The sequence below is a fragment of the Lithobates pipiens genome, unplaced genomic scaffold (genome assembly GCF_037356315.1).
Source record: "Lithobates pipiens isolate NorthernLeopardFrog02 unplaced genomic scaffold, aLitPip1_a1.2 Scaffold_8, whole genome shotgun sequence".
In the NCBI taxonomy this organism is placed as follows: Eukaryota; Metazoa; Chordata; class Amphibia; order Anura; family Ranidae; genus Lithobates; species Lithobates pipiens.
Genome location: NW_027507903.1, coordinates 13,849,737 through 13,868,749, shown reverse-complemented (window position 1 = coordinate 13,868,749; position 19,013 = coordinate 13,849,737). Strand labels below are relative to the sequence as shown.

The 19,013-nt window shown below is 44.7% G+C and overlaps 1 protein-coding gene and 1 pseudogene across 1 annotated transcript in view; both read left to right on the top strand.

Moving 5' to 3' along the window:
* Window positions 1-569, top strand: part of LOC143963426 (uncharacterized) — a gene marked incomplete in the record, with an annotated part of 86,618 nt that extends 86,049 nt beyond the window's left edge. The window contains 1 exon segment of the mRNA XM_077473057.1: window positions 1-569. This exon segment is cut by the window's left edge and continues 2,570 nt beyond it.
* A 6,179-nt stretch (window positions 570-6,748) lies between these two features.
* Window positions 6,749-7,193, top strand: LOC143963032 (large ribosomal subunit protein eL27 pseudogene; annotated as a pseudogene).
* Window positions 7,194-19,013: the final 11,820 nt, after the last annotated feature.

Here is a 19,013-nt window from a genome sequence, read left to right as displayed (position 1 = left end):
GGACCAGTGCGTTCCGTGGCGCGGAGCTAGAGCTGTAAAAACGCAAATCGCGAAAAAACGCCCATAAACACGTAACATATTTTCTTTGTTTTCTGTTGCATTGTGGGAAATTTGGGAGTGCTATAGCCAAGAAATGTGTTTCTTTAAAAAAAAAAAAACGCTACTTAACGCTGACGCTAAAAAAACGTGCAAAAACGCCAATGCAAAACACGGTAAAAATCGCGTTTTTAACGCAGATTTTTCCAGGCGTCGGAGTTAGCTTTGCAGCCAGTTTTTAAAACGTCCGTTTGCATGAGCACTTATAAATAAAATATTTTCTCATTGAGGTTGTTCAGAAATGATACCACATTTTGGCCGCTACATGGAGCTGACGAGTGTAGGAATCCGTTACAGACTCAATTACAGGATTTTATGTCCATCCTGCAAGAATTTGCGTGATATTCAATAAAGCAAATGTTTTTATAAATCGGCGCCCAAATAATCTGATGATGCAATCTCCTTTTTATATTTAACAAAATGATAGGAAGTATTTATAAAAATTTGCAGAATTATTTGTCCTGTAGGAATGGGGGGGGGGGGGGGGGGGGGGACAGACAATGTTAGACTATTTTCTCTGCAGGCCTACTGTTTATTATTCATAGAAAATAGAGTGAATTGGGAAAATACCGCAGTGTGGCCACTAGATAGAGCAGATAATCATAGGAAATAAATACTTATTTGCTATGATTGTCAGCTCCACCTAGTGGCCATGCTGTGGTATTTTCCTGATTTCTTCAGTAGGAAGACATGACACCGTGGGGTTCGTTTACTAAAACTGGAGAATGAAAACCCCGGTGTAGCTGTGCATAAAAACAAATCCGCTTCCAGGTTTTATTGGTCAAAGCTCAATCGAACAACCTGAAGTTAGAAGATGACTGGCTACAATGCAGAACTGGACCAGATTCTAACTGCTCCAGTTTTAGTAAATCCGCCCCCATCTCCTAATAAATATCTAAAAGATAAAAAAAATATATTTAGGAATGTGGTTGTGAATGGGAACACAAACATATAGCGGGATTTTCACGAATTTGACTTCAAATACAGTGGAACCTTGGTTCACGAGTAACGCGGTTAACAAGCGTTTTGAAAGACGAGCAACTTTTTTTTCATTCTGACTAGATTTGTCAGTTGTCTCGCAAAACGAGCAGGATTCAAGGTAATGGGGTGTGCAGTACCGCATTTGGCCAGAGGTGCGGGGGAGCCGGGGGCACTCGGAACGGTTCAGAGCCGTTCGGAAATGCTTGTAATCACTCGGAAATACTCCTGAGTGTTTCCGAGCGCCTTTGCTAGGTTTTCCCAGTTCAGCTGAGCTGTGTCTGAGTATTTCTGAAGCTTTCTGGCGCACCCCCCCCCCCCACCTTTGGCCACATGCGGTATTGCATGCAATAGAAGTCAATGCGGAACGAATTATCTTCGTTTCCATTGACTTCTATGGGGAAACTCGCTTTGATATGAGCGCGCTTTGGATTACAAGCATTCTCCTGGAACGGATTATGCTCGTAATCCAAGGTTCCACTGTACGCTTGAACGAGTACCCTACATCCAATAAATTCTATAAAATGCAGTAGGTTCCCGAAACAAGTTGTGTGCCTCTACCAGGGACGCTCATGTGTAGAAACTTTAGAAAAGCGGTATTGCCCGGAGCGACCAGTCAGATTTCAGCTTTCATTTTTTTCTAGATCTAAATGAAATAGGTTCTCTGGTCTCTATGGGCATTGCCTCCATTTTTTCTTTTCCCTCTGATTTGATACATGAGGTCTTACAAGCTGTGGCGACCATCTCTGGGGGGTTCTCCAAAGTGTACAGAAACCCTGTAATTTATTTTGTAAGAAAGATAACATATTTGTAGTGTAACTCTTTAGTCTTTGTTACGGCAGAAGCCCGGGAGATAATACTGCCTTGTTGAACATTCAGCCTTAGGTGCCAGATGTCGCTCTATCACATGGTGCTTTCCAGGAGCCTCCTGACTCTGTGCTGACACTATGCAATCCTTCATCTGCAGAGCTCAGTGGAATCCCGTTGTCTGCTCCAGAAGAACATGCATTTTATGTGTACACCTGGCATCCTCTGTTCATTATGTGTTTTCCATTTGATTAAAGGCCAATCTGGGGTTAAAAAACAAAACAAAAACAAAAAAACATTCCATTGAATGAGTTTCAAAAAGAGATACATAGCATCCCAGCAAAGATAGAACAGACAACAATGTAACTTGTAGAGCTTTAAAACCACCCTGTGGAAGCCCATGGGGACGAGTCATTTAGAAACGGGAAAACGCGAATGGCTACCTGGGCTGAGAAGTTTACAAAATCCGGTTTCAGGCTCATTCAGGTGCGATGAAGCTCGTGCGCCAGGGCCCAGGACAAGGGGTGGGTAGAAGGGCCAGGTTCCTTGGGCGCAATGGTTTAGCTCCCTGTGTCTGTTCAGGCATGGAGCCGCGGCCTGGCCCCGCCCCCTTTCTCTCCTCATTGGTTCACTGACTTTGATTGACAGCAGCGGGAGCCAAAAGGCGCTCCTCTGCTGTCTCAACCAATGAGGAGGGGGTCCCAGACAGCCGAGTCTCTCATGTAACATCGCTGGATTGAGGTGGGGCTCGGGTATTAGGAGGGCTGAGGATAACAGCTGCACACAGAAGGCTTTTTTATCTTAATGCATGGAATGTATTAAAGTGGAGGTTCACACAAAAATGGAACGTCCGCTTTTCGGAACCCCCCCCCACCGGTGTCACATTTGGCACCTTTCAGGAGGGAGGGTGTGCAGATATCTGTATAATACAGGTATTTGCACCCACTTCCGGGCATAGACTAGATCTACGCCTCTCCCCCCCACTGTCTGCTGGAAAACACACGGGCACCAGAGACAGCGGGGACCATTCGGATTGCGCAGCGCGATTCGCGCAGTAGGGAACCGGGAAGTGAAAGCCGCAAGGCTTCACTTCCTGATTCCCTTACCGAAGATGGCTGCGGCAGCACTCGAGAGCCGAGCGACAGATCGGCTTAGGGTGCCGACATCGGGGGCGCCCTGGACTGGTAAGTGTCCATATTATAAAAGTCAGCAGCTGCAGTATTTGTAGCTGCTGACTTTAAAAAAAAAGCGGACCTCCACTTTAAGATAAAAAACCTTCTGCCTTTACAACCACTTTAAAGCTGAAATCCGGGAATTCAGCCACTTTATAAAACGTGCAGGCATAGTATGAATTAAGTCCAAGGAGGTGCATGATATCTCCTGAACGTATCCCTTATTATTTATATCTGACAGTTTTATTGCTCTGCCAAAGCATACACTGACACTCATGGCTGTGAGAGGAGAGAGAGGCACACACACAGCAGCTATGCCTGCTCCTCCCCTCTGCTCCATTCAGGGAAGCCTTTGTATTTTGTGAATGAGTTCACACAATACAAAGGCTTCGGTGATTGGACATTAGAAGGGGAGGAACAGGCATAGCAGCTGCACTGACTCTAATGTTGAAACTGCTTTGACCTAAAGCATCAGTTCCCAGGCTCCCAGAAATATAATTATAGGCATCTTCCCAGGAGTGCAATAAAACTGTCAGATGTAAATAACAGTGATAAGCCCAAGAGATGTCATGCACCTTCTTAGACTTAACTCATAATGTGCCTTTAGCTTTTACATGGGAGCTAAACTCTTGCAATTCAGTTTTAAACCATGCAAAACTAAAATTGCATGGGCACGTCCAGGAGCACAAGCCTGGCATAACTTTGTATTGGCATTTATCTTAAAACTGCAAATCAGTCCATAGGTTTGGTCACCATAACAGGAGCAAACATGACCTTTCCTATGTTTCTAAATGACTCTTCCTATCCAAATCTACAGTTTATCGCACTTAATTTTTCCAACACTTCTAGGGAGAAAATAACAATCATACTTTTTATACAAAGTTAATAAAAAAAACAAGCTGGTTTGTTAAACTGAAATGAGTGTACTAAAAGGTGAACGAGTATAAATTGTGTATGCAACGAGCTGCCCCTTGTGCCCGCCCATGCTAGGCAAGGGGGACGTCTGCAGCTGGCATAATTACCTTTATAAAAATTTAATGAAGAATTGCATTATGTTAATGTTGTTTTTAGAGACTTTTTTTTATGTTGGTTAAGACTGGCAGCCAACAATGGAAAGGCCGGTTGGCAGTGAGCCCCATGGGAACTGGTGGACTTGCCAAGGACTGTTAAGGAAGAAACGCTGCCATAGAGCATAATGGCAGGGCATTTGTATAAAGTTGTTCTGGTAAATAAAGTCAACCTGTGAAATTGACGGTTTATGTTGTGTGTGTTTCTTACCAGAGGAGCCTACAAAAGGACCAATCTTCTTAAAGGGGAACTAAACTCTATCAACATTACTTTTAATCCTTAGGCTGATGGCATTGGTAAATAGATAGGAAGGTATTTTATATTTACTTGTATTCAGGGGTCAAGTCCTGGGGAAAAAAGTGTGGGAACTCCCACCCAAGATCCCCTCCCCCCCCACCAAAAAAAATAAAATGATACGCTCATATCTCATATGCACGAACACTTCAAAAGTGGTATTTTTCATCCAATTTTCGTATTGTGTGTATGAAGCTTAACTGTTAGTACATAAAAAAAAAAAAAAAAAAAACAATCATCAATAAACATAAATACGGTAATTCTCTGAATAATCAGCATTCATTCAATTGTGCTTCCATGCAAATGTGAACATCATGTTCTGATCTTTATTGGGGAATGTTATTTTGTATATACAGTGTTTATGTGGTGAGTTTACACTTTTCATTGAACAGAGTTTGGATAACACAGGGTTAAACAGAAAGGTCATAAATGAACTGCACATTATCTGGACAGAATTCTTGGGGAGATAGTGATGTGTTCCTGTGGTGCCTGTCTTTCGCCAAATATCTCCTAAACCGTGTAGGTTTAGGAGATATTTTTTAGACCTACAGGTAAGCCTTAATCTAGGTTTACCTGTAGGTCAAAGTGGTTTGTAAGGGTTTACAACCACTTTAAAGAAGAAGTAAACCCCTTCAAACCACTTTGACCTACAGGTAAGCCTAGATTAAGGCTTACCTGTAGGTCCAAGCAATATCTCCTAAACCTATATGGTTTAGGAGATATTTGCCTGAAAATGGGCACCACTGTCTACGGCGCATGCGCCGTAGACAGCGACGCGCAGGCGCACGAAATGCGGCAAGTCCAAGAATGGATTTGCCTAATTTGTCGACTCCCGTGCGCATGCGCGGGAGTGACGTCATCGCGGCTTCGCCGAATGGCAGCGTCGGAGCTGCGAGACGCGACTCCCGTGCGCATGCGCGGGAGTGACATCATCGCGGCTTCGCCGCTGTCATTGGTCGGAGCTGCGAGACGCCACCAGCAAGATGGACGCGGCGGACTACAGGGATCAGCGGCGACTTCGCTGGCTCCTGTGTCAGGTAAGTGACACATAATGAGCTACTATGCGATGCATAGTAGTCCATTATGCTTTACCTTTGCAGGGAAAAAAAGAGGAAGTAAACTCATCAGGGTTTACTTCCTCTTTAATAAAGGGCTTTGCTGATACACCAGTCCTTGCATAAAGGGAAGTAAGGAGTTTACAGTGGACAGACCTGGGAATACCTATTCCAATTTGTACTTTGATGATCAACTCAGGCTGCTACATTAGGACAATACTGGCCAAAAGGAAATCTTAAGCGGTAGGTTGGGTGGTTCAGTGCAGCTATGCTTCAGTTAAAAAAGCAAAACAGCGTTGGAGCATTTGTAGATGACTTGAACATCACCCAACTATTTATTAGTCTTCCCGTATCCCAAAATAATTTAACTAGTTTAGTGCCTAACTTCAAAGTTATTGTATCAAAGTCTGAAATGTTCAACATTTAAAGCTGATCTCTATCTTTACTGTTGCTCTAATTAGTTTGTTTTGGGCCAAGCTTGCCCAAACAGACCATTTCCTACAGTAAAAAGCCGCAATGGGCATGCTGTATTAACTGGATGGACTGGTGTCTTTATGAAACCTTACCATCTATATAATTATGTAACTGTATGCAGCCTCAGCAACATACAGTATATAAAGCGAGCATAGAAAAGAATCACCCACCTTTAAAATAATCAGATTTTGTTGGTTTGCAGCCTGAAATGAAAACAGACACAGTTTTTCTTTTATCCAGCTGTACTTCCTCAGTGCAACTTATAACACCCAACACGCCGACATGTCAGAAAAAAATAATTAAAAAACAGAATCACTGAGTTGTAAAAAGGATCACCCCCTCATGTCAGTATTTTGTTGGACCATATATGTCTACTAACTTTACGCATCTAGACTTTGCAATATTTGCCCGCTCTTCTTTGCAGAACTGCTCAAGTTTAGTTACATTTGGTGACCGTTTGTGGACTGCAGTCTTCAAGGCATTCCACAGATTTTCAATGGGGTTTAAGTCTGGGCTCTGACTAGGCATGCAAGGTCATTGTTGCTGTGTTCTTTGGGTCACTGTCATGTTGGAAGGTAATTCAGCAGATTTTGCTCAAGAATTTGATGGTATTTTGCCCCATCAATTTTACTTCTATCCTGAAAAGAGCTCCAGTCCCTGCTGCAGAGAAACACCCCCATAACAGAATATTACCACCTCTATGTTATACTGTAGGAATGGTGTTATTTGGATGGTGAGCTGTATTGGATTTCCACCAGACATATCGTTTGGTGTCAAGGCCAAATACGTTTCAGGGCAGCCATTGAGTTGAAACGAAGATGGGCAAGTTCATGAAACCAGGGAAAGTTGTCCTTGTTTTAGCAGGACGCTATGTAGGCCGCAAAGCTGTCATTGTGAAGAACATTGATGATGGCACCTCTGACCGTCAGTACAGCCACTCCCTGGTTGCTGGCATCCTCATAAGGTGACAGCCACTATGGTCAAGAAGAGAATTGCCAAGCGTTCGAAGACCAAGTCATGCCACCTCATGCCAACTAGATACTCTGTTGATATCCATTTTGCCAATGTTGTGGTGAACAAGGATGTTTTCAGGGACCCAGCTCTGAAACGGAAAGCCAGACGGGAGGCCAAAGTAAAATTTGAGGAAAGGTACAAGACAGGCAAAAACAAGTGGTTCTTCCAGAAGCTGCGGTTCTAAAGCACTGTTCATTTGGTATACCAATAAAAGTCTTGAAAAAAGTAAAAAAAAGGCCAAATAATTTAGTCTCATCTGACCACCTTAAGAGCACCTTGAAGGTTTTGAGGCCACATGGAAAAAGAAGGTCAGATGAGACTAAAATTGAATGATTTGGCCTCAACACCAAATGATATGTCTGGCGGAAATCCAATACAGCTAACCATCCAAATAACACAGTTCCTACAGTAAAGCATGGAGGTGGTAATATTCTGTTATGGGGTGTTTTTTTTGGTAGTGTTTTGGCAGTGGCATAGAAACTTCCCGACTCACTCCCGTAACACAACTGAGTTGGGCTGAGTGCTGCTCAGACATTCATAGGCAGCTTTGTATTCTATGAATGAATACAACGCTTCCTCTGATTGGCTCTAGCAGAGAAGCAGGCGGATGATGTCACCTGCCCACCTCATCCAATCAGAGATTCATTCAGAAAGTGCAAAGCATTCTTTAAATGGCGCCGATGCTGAGAGGCTGACCTCCAGTATTCACAAAGCATCCGCCCAGCTGCTCATCACAGGACCCAGAAGAAAGTGGAAATCACTGGAGTAGCGATGCCCGCTACATTCATTTCCAGCTTCCACAGGGATCTCACAGGTACTGTATATACATACTGTATGTAGTTACATTGGTTCCAAGCTGGACCAATGTAACTATGTATAAATTATCCATACCTAGAATTCTTCTCTTAAAGGTTTTTGGTTTTACGAACTTATCTTTGACTGTGAGTTACTATTGAGGCTGACGTCCTTTCTAGAGTGATATATGCTCATTGTCTATATGCCCAAGACTACTGTTTCTTTGTCTCAAACGTCCTAGTGTCAGACTCGGGGCAGATACTCAATGTTCTTCTTCTCCCCCCCCCCCCCCCCCCCAAAGAACTGCTTAAGAAAACTTTGAGAACCTCACACACTGAAGAAAATGATTTTATGCTGAGTACGAACATGAACTTTTTTGATTTGGGATGACTTTAGCTTGTATCTCCACATCATATTCTTCTGTTCATGGCTGAATAGATTAAAATTCAAGCTTCCAAACCAGGTCAAGTCATGCTGCCAGGCTTGGCATAGTCATGTCTGACAAGGAGATATGAGCTGTCTTGAAAGATTCTTTGTTTTGGAAGCAGGCAAGGTGTCACTTAACTCTGTATCTGCAGAATTTTCATGTATAAGAACTAAGCAGGCGTAACCTTTTTTTTTTTTTAACCACTTACAGACCGGACCATTTTGCTGGTCAAAGACCAGACCACTTTTTGCGATTCGGCACTGCGTCGCTTTAACTGACAATTGCGCGGTCGTGCGACGTGGCTCCCAAACAAAATTGACGTCCTTTTTTTTCCCACAAATAGAGCTTTCTTTTGGTGGTATTTGATCACCCCTGCGTTTTTTTTTTTTTGAGCTATAAACAAAAATAGAGCGACAATTTTGAAAAAAACGCATTATTTTTTACTTTATGTTATAATAAATATCCCCCAAAAATATATAAAAAAACATTTTTTCCCTCAGTTTAGGCCGATACGTATTCTTCTACATATTTTTGGTAAAATAAAATCGCAATAAGCGATTATTAATTGGTTTGCGCAAAAGTTATAGCGTTTACAACATAAGGGATAGTTTTATGGCATTTTTATTAATATTTTTTTTTTTAACTAGTAATGGCGGCGATCAGCGATTTTTATTGTGGACAGCGGACACATCGGACATTTTTGACACATTTTTGGGACCATTGTCATTTATACCGCAATCACTGCTATATAAATGCAGTGATTCCTGTGTAAATTACACTGGCAGTGAAGGGGTTAACCAGTGGGTGGCAGTGTAGGGGTTAAGTGTTCCTAGGGGTGTGTTACTAACTGTTGGGGGTTGGGCTTTAATTTAGTGAACACTGATCTCTGCTCCAATCACATGGAGCAGAGATCAGCGTCACTAGTTGCTAGGCAGAATGGAGAAATGCCGTTTACAACGGCATTTCTTCATTCGGCCGCTCCGTGAGACGATCGCGGGTATGACCGCGGCGATCGGGTCCGCGGGTCCCACGAACGGACTCACGGGGGTCCCGACCAGCGGCGGCGCCCTCCCGATGGCAAGGTGGCAAATTTAAAGGGACGTACAGGTACGCCCATTTGCCTGCCCGTGCCATTCTGCCGACGTACATAGGCGTGCGCTGGTCGGCAACTGGTTAAGGACTGGGCCTATTTTTCAGTCTCTGTGTTTACACGTTAAAATCGTTTTGTTTTTTTTGCTAGAAAATTACTTAAAACCCCCAAACATTATATTTATTTTTTCTTACACTCTAGAGAATAAAATGGCAGTCGTTGCAATACTTTGTCATAGTTCCATGGTAGGTGAGGTTGAAAAAAGACACAAGTCCGTCAAATCCAACCTATGTGTGCATATCCCTGTATGTTGCGGTAGTTCAGGTGCTTATCTAATAGTTTCTTGAAACTATCGATGCCCCCCGCTGAGACCACCACCTGTGGAAGGGAATTCCACATCCTTGCCACTCTTACAGTAAAGAACCATCTACATAGTTTAAGGTTAAACCTCTTTTCTTCTAATTTTAATGAGTGGCCACGTGTCTTGTTAAACTCCCTTCTGCGAAAGTTTTCTCCCTATTGTGGGGTCACCAGTACGGTATTTGTATATTGAAATCATATCCCCTCTCAAGCGTCTCTTCTCCAGAGAGAATAAGTTCAGTGCTCACAACATTTCCTCATAACTAATATCCTCCAGATCCTTTATTAGCTTTGTTGCCCTTCTTTGTACTTCGCTCCATTTCCAGTTACACCGTATTTGCGCAGCGGTCTTACAAGCATACTCTTTTTTTTGGGAAAATTCAAACGTTTTTGAATGAAAAAATAAGAAAAACAGTAAAGTTAGCCAAATTTTTTTTTTTTATATTGTGAAAGATAATGTTACGCCGAGTAAATTGATACCCAACATGTCACGCATCAAAATTGCGCCCACTCGTGGAATGGCGACAAACTTTTACCCTTAAAAATCTCCATAGGCGACGTTTAAAAATTTCTACAGGTTACCAGTTTTGAGTTACAGAGGAGGTCTAGGGCTTGTAATTATCGCTCTCACTCTAGCAATTGCGGCGATACGGTGGTTTGAACACAATTTTCATATGCGGTCGCTACTGTGCACAAGCTCAGTGGGACGGGGCCCTTTAAATGTTTTTGATTTTTTTTTTCTTCTTTATTTTATTTTTATTTTGACGCTGTGCTTTAAAAAAAAAAAAAAAAAAAATTGAGTCACTTACTTGACACAGGAGCCAGCGAAGTCACCGCTGTCCCCTGTAGTTCCGAGCGTCCATCTTCTTAGTGGGTCTCGCTGCTCCGGCACTGTGATTCACCGGAGCAGTGATGACGTCACTCCCACGCATGCACACGGGAGCCGACACTCGTGGCATATCACCGCGATCTGCGGCTTACCCAGTGCGCCTGCGCGCCGCTGTCTACATCGCAAGCGCCGTAGACAGCGGTGTCTGTCTTCAGGTAAATATCTCCTAAACCGTATAGGTTTAGGAGATATTTCTTGGACCTACAGGTAATCCTTAATCTAGGCTTACCTGTAGGTCAAAGTGGTTTGTAAGGGTTTACAACCACTTTAAATATGAGATCTGGGGGTCAAAAAGACCTCACATCTCATATTTACACTAAAAAGCGGTGGAGACCCCTTAAGCGCGGCGAGAGGGGGGGGGGCCCTCTCCCGCCCCTGATAAAAGTGATCTCGCAGACCGCCTATTCAGGCTGATTCCTGAATAGGAGGGTCTACTTGAGTGGCCACCAACCTTTCGGGCCTCACATGAATCCTGCGGACCACTAACATGAATTTTACATGCCTTATACATAAAATGATCCAAGTCTCTGCCCCCCTCCCCCCCCTGATCACACTGCTGCCTTATACACACAATGCTCAGACTCATCTGTAGAATATGTAGAAGAATACATATCAGCCTAAACTGAGAATAAATTCGCTTTTAAAAAAAAATAAAATAATTGGGGATATTTATTATAGCAAAAAAGTCCAAAATATCGTGTTTTTTAAATTGTCACTCTTTTTTTGTTTATAGCGCAAAAAATAAAAACCGCAGAGATGATCAAATACCACCAAAAGAAAGCTCTATTTGTGGGGGGGAAAAAAGGATGTCCATTTTGTTTGGGTGCCGCACCGCACGATCGTGCAATTATCAGTTAAAGCGAAAGCAGTGCCGTATCGCAAAAAAATGACCTGGTCATTCAGCAGCCAAATCTTCTGGGTCAATTCGCTATTGTCACACAACTGGGTGGGCTCAGGGCGCAGTGCTCTGCTCCCCGAGCCCACCCTTTTTTGAAGCCGTAATGACTTTCGGCTTCACTCGTGGTTCCCTACTGCATATACACGAAGCGCACTATGCTTTCTAATTGGCCCGGCGGCGGCGGGGGGGGGGTTTGAGGGTGGACAAACTTCCGGGGGATCGGGCCACAGCTCGTCTCCAGAAGTGGGGAAGGGGGCAAAAACAGGTCTCCTGTTCCACCCTCCCCCCACCCCTGAAAAGTGCCAAATGTGGCACTGGAGGGGGGATAAGCGAGAGTTCCAATTTTGGGCGAAACTCCGCCTTAAGCTTAAATATTTTTTCATCCTTTTCTTGTTTTGTATTTATATATGAAGCAAAGTCTCTTCCTTATTTGTGTTGTTAAATATAAAAATATTTACAAAAAATAATCAACTGAATAGCAGAAACATCTACACAAAGGCAACACTGCCATCTTCTGGTAACAAAACCGTTCTGTATGTAGGTTTTACATTGCACACTTCATTAAAGTGGTAAAGGCACAAGGTTTTTTTTTTACCTTAATGTATTTTCATTCTATAAATGAAGGTAAAAAAAACTTCTGTGTGCAGCATCTCCCCCCCCCGGCCCCCCAGAACTTATCCGAGCCCCTTCTCGATCCAGCGATGGCGATGAGAGCCTTTCCTCTCCCGAAAGAGGGGGCAGGGCCAAGCTATGGCTCCATGTGTGAATGGACACACAGAGCAGTGGCTCGGGTGCCCCATAGCAAGCTGCTTACTGTGGGGGCAAGCAGCAGGAGGAGGAGTCAGGAGCGCCGCCATGGGACCCGAGAAGAGGACGACCCCCCCACTCCTGCCGACCTCCGGTGGTGAACCGGAGAAAGAATCCGCCGCTGGACGACGATCATAGAGATATCCGGGGACCGGATGGTCCCCAATCATCTCTATGATCTTTGGAGGCCCAGGCGCGATGTTATGACATCATGTTTGGCCGGCGGAAGAATACAAAACCGAGATCTCGGCTGGAAAGAAAGAGAACGTTCCTTTTTTTTTTATCTCAATCTTTCCAGCCTGGAGGAGAGATCTGGCGTCTTAGAGACCCCACATCTCTCCATAAAGAGGACCTGTCACGCACCATTCCTATTACAAGGGATGTTTACATTCCTTGTAACAGAAATAAAAGTGATCAAAAAAAATAAATAAATAAATGTAAAGAGAAAGTGTAAAAGAAAAAAAAACTATAAAAAAAATTATTGAGAAAAATTTGAGAGAGAGGGATCAAATCATTAAGGATACCACGTCCCAGTAATTATGCAAAAATGAAGGAAAAAAGGGGGGGCCAGAAAAGGGGCTGGGGGATCACCAACCCCAGGGACTTTTGGGGTATCAAATCACAAAATTAACGATTAAAAGCCTTTTAATCGTTAATTTTGTGATTTGATACCCCAAAAGTCCCTGGGGTTGGTGATCCCCCAGCCCCTTTTCTGGCCCCCCCCCCTCCTTTTTTCCTTCATTTTTGAATAAAAAAATAAATTTAAGCACCCCCATCCCCGGGTGCTCATGCACAGAAACTAACGCACACGTAAAGTCGCGCCTGCATATGTAAATGGCGTTCAAATACACATGTGAGGTATTGCCGCGTGTATCTAGCTCTAGAACTCCTATCTGACTCTAAACTGGTAACCTGTAAAGAATTCTAAAGCTTTGCTTATGGAGATTTTTAAGTACCAAAGTTTGGAGCCATTCCACAAGTGTGCGCAATTTTAAAGCGTGAGACGTTATGTATCTATTTACTCGGCGTAACATCATCTTTCACATCATACAAAATCATTGGGCTAACTTTACTCTAATTATTATTTTTTTTTATCCATGAAACTGTTTTTTTTTTTATTTATTTTTTTTGGTTTTTTAAAAGCGTTTGGAAAAATTATTGCGCAAATACCGTGTGAAATGAAAAGTTGCAACCACCGCCATTTTATTCCCTAGGGCAGTGATGGCGAACCTTGGCACTCCAGATGTTTTGACACTACATTTCCCATGATGCTCCGGCACTCTGCAGTGTAGTGGAGCATCATGGGAAATGTAGTTCCAAAACATCTGGGGTGCCAAGGTTTGCCATCACTGCCCTAGGGTGTCTGCTAAGAAAACATTTTATAATGTTTGGGGGTTCTGAGTAATTTTCTAGCAAAAAAATTATTTGATTCAGATTTTTACATGTAGGAGAGGAGTGACAGAATAGGCCCCAGTATGGAAGTGGTTAATATCGCTTTGAAGGTAAAAAAAAAAAATTTTTTAGGTGCAGCTCCCTCCCCAGCACCCTAAATACTTACCTAAGCTCCATAGCTCCAAACTGTCCCTGATTTCGAGGGACTGTCCCTGATTAGGAGCAATGTCCCTCTGTCCCTCATTCCTCCTCATTTGTCCCTCATGTTGGTCTGATCTATATAAATGTATATAAAATGCACTTTTTATCTATCAAAAAGTGTTTCCCAGAGCTAAACCTTTCATCTGATTTCTAAATTGCTGCATTTGTAAATTCCAAAAGCCAATATAAAGGAAAGGTAGTGGTAAAAAAAAAAAAAAAATGTATGGGTTTAACCAATCTTGTTTTTTTTTTGTACAAGTCTCCTTTAAGGGGACATGGCAAGGGGGGGTGTCCTATGCCTGCATACTTTTGCTGATAGGTGTCCCTCATTCCCATCTCAAAAAGTTGGGAGGTATGGAGCTCAATCTTTGTGCGGCTCTCTTCCTCCTCACTGGACTGAGATCAGTGCCATTGGCTCCCGCTGCTGTCAATCACACCCAGTGATGAGGGGGCGTGGCCGAGCCACACCGTGTGTGTCAATAAACCCACATAGCGTAGCTCAGGAGTGGCTTGCGAAGGGGGTACTAGAAGCTAGGAGGAGCCAGGAGCGCTGGCGGGGGACCAGTAAGTCCGATTGGGTCGGACCAATCATGTGAAAGGGGCCTAAGGCTGCTTTCACACTGATGCGCTGCGATTTGCCCAAACCACGGGTGCAGCGCAGTGAACCTATGGCTTTTCTGCAGGTTAGCTGCACTTTGCCATAGACTTCTATTATATCCTGCAGGTGTGGCGCACTTTCTGAAGGCGCAAAAAAACCGGCAGGTAATAATAGACGTTTATGGCTCAATGCAGGTAACCCGCAGCTGCTCTGCACCTGGGGATCAGTTTGAAAGCAGCCCAGTAATCACTGCAAAACAGATATATCCATATATACTGTGAATTTAGTAGTAAACTTACCTTTAATAACAGTCTTCCATTCTGGTCCCAGGCGGAGTGTATTTGGTATTACTCCACCTGTGACAGGATCGGGGGCGCTATACAGGAAGCATTGGCTTATGTGGCTCTGCTCCACAGCCACTTGCTTCCACTACCAGTGGCTTCAGGCACAAAACTGCTGCTCTGGGATGACGGGTCGGCAACCCGTGATCTGGGCTTGCCAACCTGTCATCTTAGAGCAGGAGGTCGAGGTCCACATCAGAGGGCCCCCGGGCCACTGCTTGGGCACCCCTGCATTAGACAATCATGCTACCATATCTAGGTGATGCCTAATTGCATTAGCAAATAGGAAGTTAGTCTGTTACAAGTCATCTCTATTTTTCACCCAGCTACTGTAAAAGTCAGCTTCCTAACAGATCAAGATAAGACTGAACACAATCCTTGCTTGGCACCATCCAGCTGTTCATCTCTTCAGTCTGGTGTGATTGGTTGCTGGGCTTGTTTTTACCCCTAGATGCCCTCTTATCTTACCTGAAAACAGAAAATGGTACCATACTTACCGTAATTTTCTTTTCCTGGTGCCTATCCATGGCAGCATACCTGTGACAAGCTCCGCCTTGGCTCCTCCCTCAGGACTAGTGAATATTATAAAAGAAAAGGTTAGTACAGCCCCCGCATTCTCCGTAATATAGAATACCGAGGGTGGGATTGTATGCTGCCATGGATAGGCACCAGGAAAAGAAAATTACGGTAAGTATGGTACAATTTTCTGTTTTCCTGGTGCCTCCATGGCAGCATACCTGTGACAAATAACTAGCTGAGATGGGTGGGATGCTTAGAAGTCTATTTTAAAGAAATTATTATTTAGAAGAAGCGAGGGCTGATGTGACTGCCTGTCTGCCAAACTCCACCGATGCAAGAGCTCCTGGGTCCACCCTGCAATGTTTCAGAAACGTATGTCGGGACGACCAAGTCGCTGCCCCACAAATAGTTTCAATTAACACATTTGCTCTTGCCGCCCAAAAGGCAGAAACTGCTCTGGTGGAGAGCGCCCTGACCGCCAAAGGGGGTTCCAGCCCCTTTGTCCTGTACACCTTGTGAATGAGTCTAACGAACCATGAGGCAATCGTTCTTGCTGACGCCTCCTTGCCTTGGTGTTTGCCCCAGGGAATTATAAACAGCCTGATGGAATCCCTGAATGATGCTGTGGCCTGCAGATAGCATTTCAAAGTGGAGGCAATGTCTAGCTCATGAAGAGAACCAGAGTCCTGTTCTGAAAATGTTGGGAGTGCCCAAGGTTCTGACATGTTTAAGGATGATGCGACTTTGAGAATAAATCCTCGCACTGTTCTGAGTTCTACTCTGTCCGGATGGAATATGATATGATTATGATCTGCTCCTAAAGCTTGGAGCTCTGAAACCCGTCTGCCAGAGGTTATAGCTATCAGGAAGGCTAGCTTCTAGGCTAGATTCCAAAGCGATGCTGACTCCGAAGGGGCAAAAAGGTGGACTGGCTAAGGACTCTAGGATAATAGCAAGGTCCCAAGAGGGAAAAGATTGTTTAGTTGGCGGTCGGATCTTTTTGACAGCTTTGAAGAACTGTATTATTAATGAGTCCTCGGCCCATCTTCTACTGGTTTGCCAATGAAATTGCTGATACCTGTACTTTTAGTGTACCTAGTGCAAGACCTAGGTCTAGGCCTGCCTACAAAAACTCAAGAATTTGAGAGGATGATGGGGAATCTGGATCACAGCTTCTGCCAATCATGAAGGCCCTGAACTTTTGTTTGTGGATGGTTTTCTTGCCTTGAGCGGGGTTGCGATCACTTTGTTGGAACACCCTAGAGATTGGAACCTTTCCCTTTCAGCTGCCAGATGTGAAGATCCAGCCTGCGGGGATCTGGAAGGGTGTGACATCCTTGCGAGAGGCGAAGAGGTATTATTGGAACCTTGACTGGAAGTCGGGTACTTAGATACATTGCTGTGGGGAACGAAGGACGTGTTGGCCAGTACAGTAGGACCGTTATCACTGTCGAGGTTTCTATCATAAGCCTTGACAGGAATCTTGGAATGAAAGGCCGTGGAGGGAAGGCATAGGCCTGATTGCATGCCCAGGGGGCTGAGAGGGCATCTAATGCCTCCGCTTGGGGTTGAGGAAGCCTTGAGATGCACCTTGGAAGCTTGGTATTGAATGCTGTTACAAATAGGTCTAGCTCGAGGGGACCCCACTGGTTCACTATCCAGTCGAAAATCTCCGGGTGTAGAGACCATTCGTTGGCATCCACAAACTTGCGGGAAAGGCGGTCGACCCTCAAGTTGAGATGGCCGGGCAGATAAACTGCCCTCAGGTCCTTTAGATTCCTTTCTGCCCAGAGTATTATGGGTTCCACCTCCTTCAGGAGGGACCTGCTGCGTGTCCCCCCTTGCCGGTGTACATAGGATACCGCAGTCCTGTTGTCCATTCGGAGGAGAACAGGTTTCCCTGTAATCTCGAACCTTAGGGCTAGTAACGCAAGGTAGGCCGCTCTGACCTGCAGGACATTCGACACCAGGCCTGTTGTATGGAAGGACCATCTACACTGCACTGAGATCCGGTTGCAGTGTGCTCCCCAACCTGCTGCACTGGCATTGGTATTAATTGTGATCCAGTCGACATGCCCTAACGGGCGTGATTTCAGAAGTGTCTGTTTCTTCATCCACCAATGCAGACTCCTGAGCATCAAGGTCGTCAAGTGTATGGGTTGGGATAGATACCACCTGTTCCACAGTCTTTTGCCAGCAGTAGAAGGTCGTCCAAGTAGTGGCATACCCGAAGCCCCAATTCTCTCAGAGGGGCTATGATGGCAATTGGGGTCTTTGTGAAGACTCTTGGCGATGTGCAGAGGCCCGATGGAAGACTCTGGAATTAGAGATGTACCTGCCCCACCGCCAATCTCAGATACTTCTGGAAAGGAGGGAGTATGGGTATATGCAGGTAAGTGTCCTGCAAGTCTATTGACAACATCCAGCCCCCTGGTTGGTCTACACAAATAATCGTTCGTAGTGACTCCATTTTGAATCTTACTAGGAAGAAATAACGATTTAGACTTTTTAGGTCTATCACGGGTCTCCACCCTCCATTTCTCTTGGGGACTGGAAACAGGGTTGAGTAAAAACCCGAAAATCTCTCTGATGGAGGCACTGGAACTACTGCTTGCTGTTACTGCAAGGAGAGAAGAAATTGCTGTAGCACTTCCGTTTTTTAGGGGGGAACCTTGACACCCTTGTCAGGGAGAAGAAGACCTTGGGAGGTTTGTCTAGGAACGGCCAGAAATGGCCGTATTTGACTGTGGAGACTACCCAAGAATCCCTGCACTTTTGCTCCCAGATCTTTGAGAAGTGTTTTAGCTTGGCCCACACAGGACTCGCTTGGGCTGGCCAGGCGTCGAAAGGATTTAGTAGAATCCTGTGGGGTAGGCATTGGTCTCTGTCTTCGGGTTTTGAGGAACGTGGACTGTGTGCTTTCCCAATTATGCCTAAAGCCTTTTCCCTGCCTGGACTATCGGTAATCCTTATTCTTGGAGTATTGGAATATGGGTGCGATTGTCCTGGAGCGCCTAGATCACCTGTCTTGGGGTAGCAGGCCTGATTTTCCACCAATGACTCGAGAGATGTCCTTGTCCAGTTTTTCCCCCAAACAAGGCTTCACCATCAAATGGTATCTTGCACCAGTTCTGTTTGGAGGCGATATCTGCTGCCCACGGTTTCAGCCACAAGGCCCATTTGGCCATAACTGTGTGGAGCATTGCCCTTGCGGAGCAACAAATTGAATCGATGGCGGCTTCACCAATAAAGTCTGCTGAGATCTTCAGCTCATCCAAGGCCTTGATTATATCCTCCTCTGGGATGTCCTGTTGGATTGCTGACTCTATATTATCTGTCCAGACGCGTAGCGCATTGGACACTGATGTCAGGGCTATGACAGGTTTACAGGCGTTGTCTGCCACCTGGAGCCTTAAAAGAAGTTGAGTCTTCCAGGGGCAATGTGACATTCTTTGCCAACCTTACCACTGCTGCATCGACCACTGGAGAACCCTCCAGCATTGCGGAATCAGGCTATGAGAGAGGGAATAACTTTCCCAACCGATTAATAGAGAACATTTTCTCTGTCTTTTCCCACTCTTCCTCAATCACATCCCTGATCTCGTCCATGAGAGGAAAAACGGAGATCTGGCGTTTGAGAAAGGGGAAGTAAGATTTAGACTTCTTAAACCTTTGTGTTGGTCTCTCCCAGCCGATCGCTTGTTTAGCTGCCTGTACATAAGGCTGGACCATGGCGAA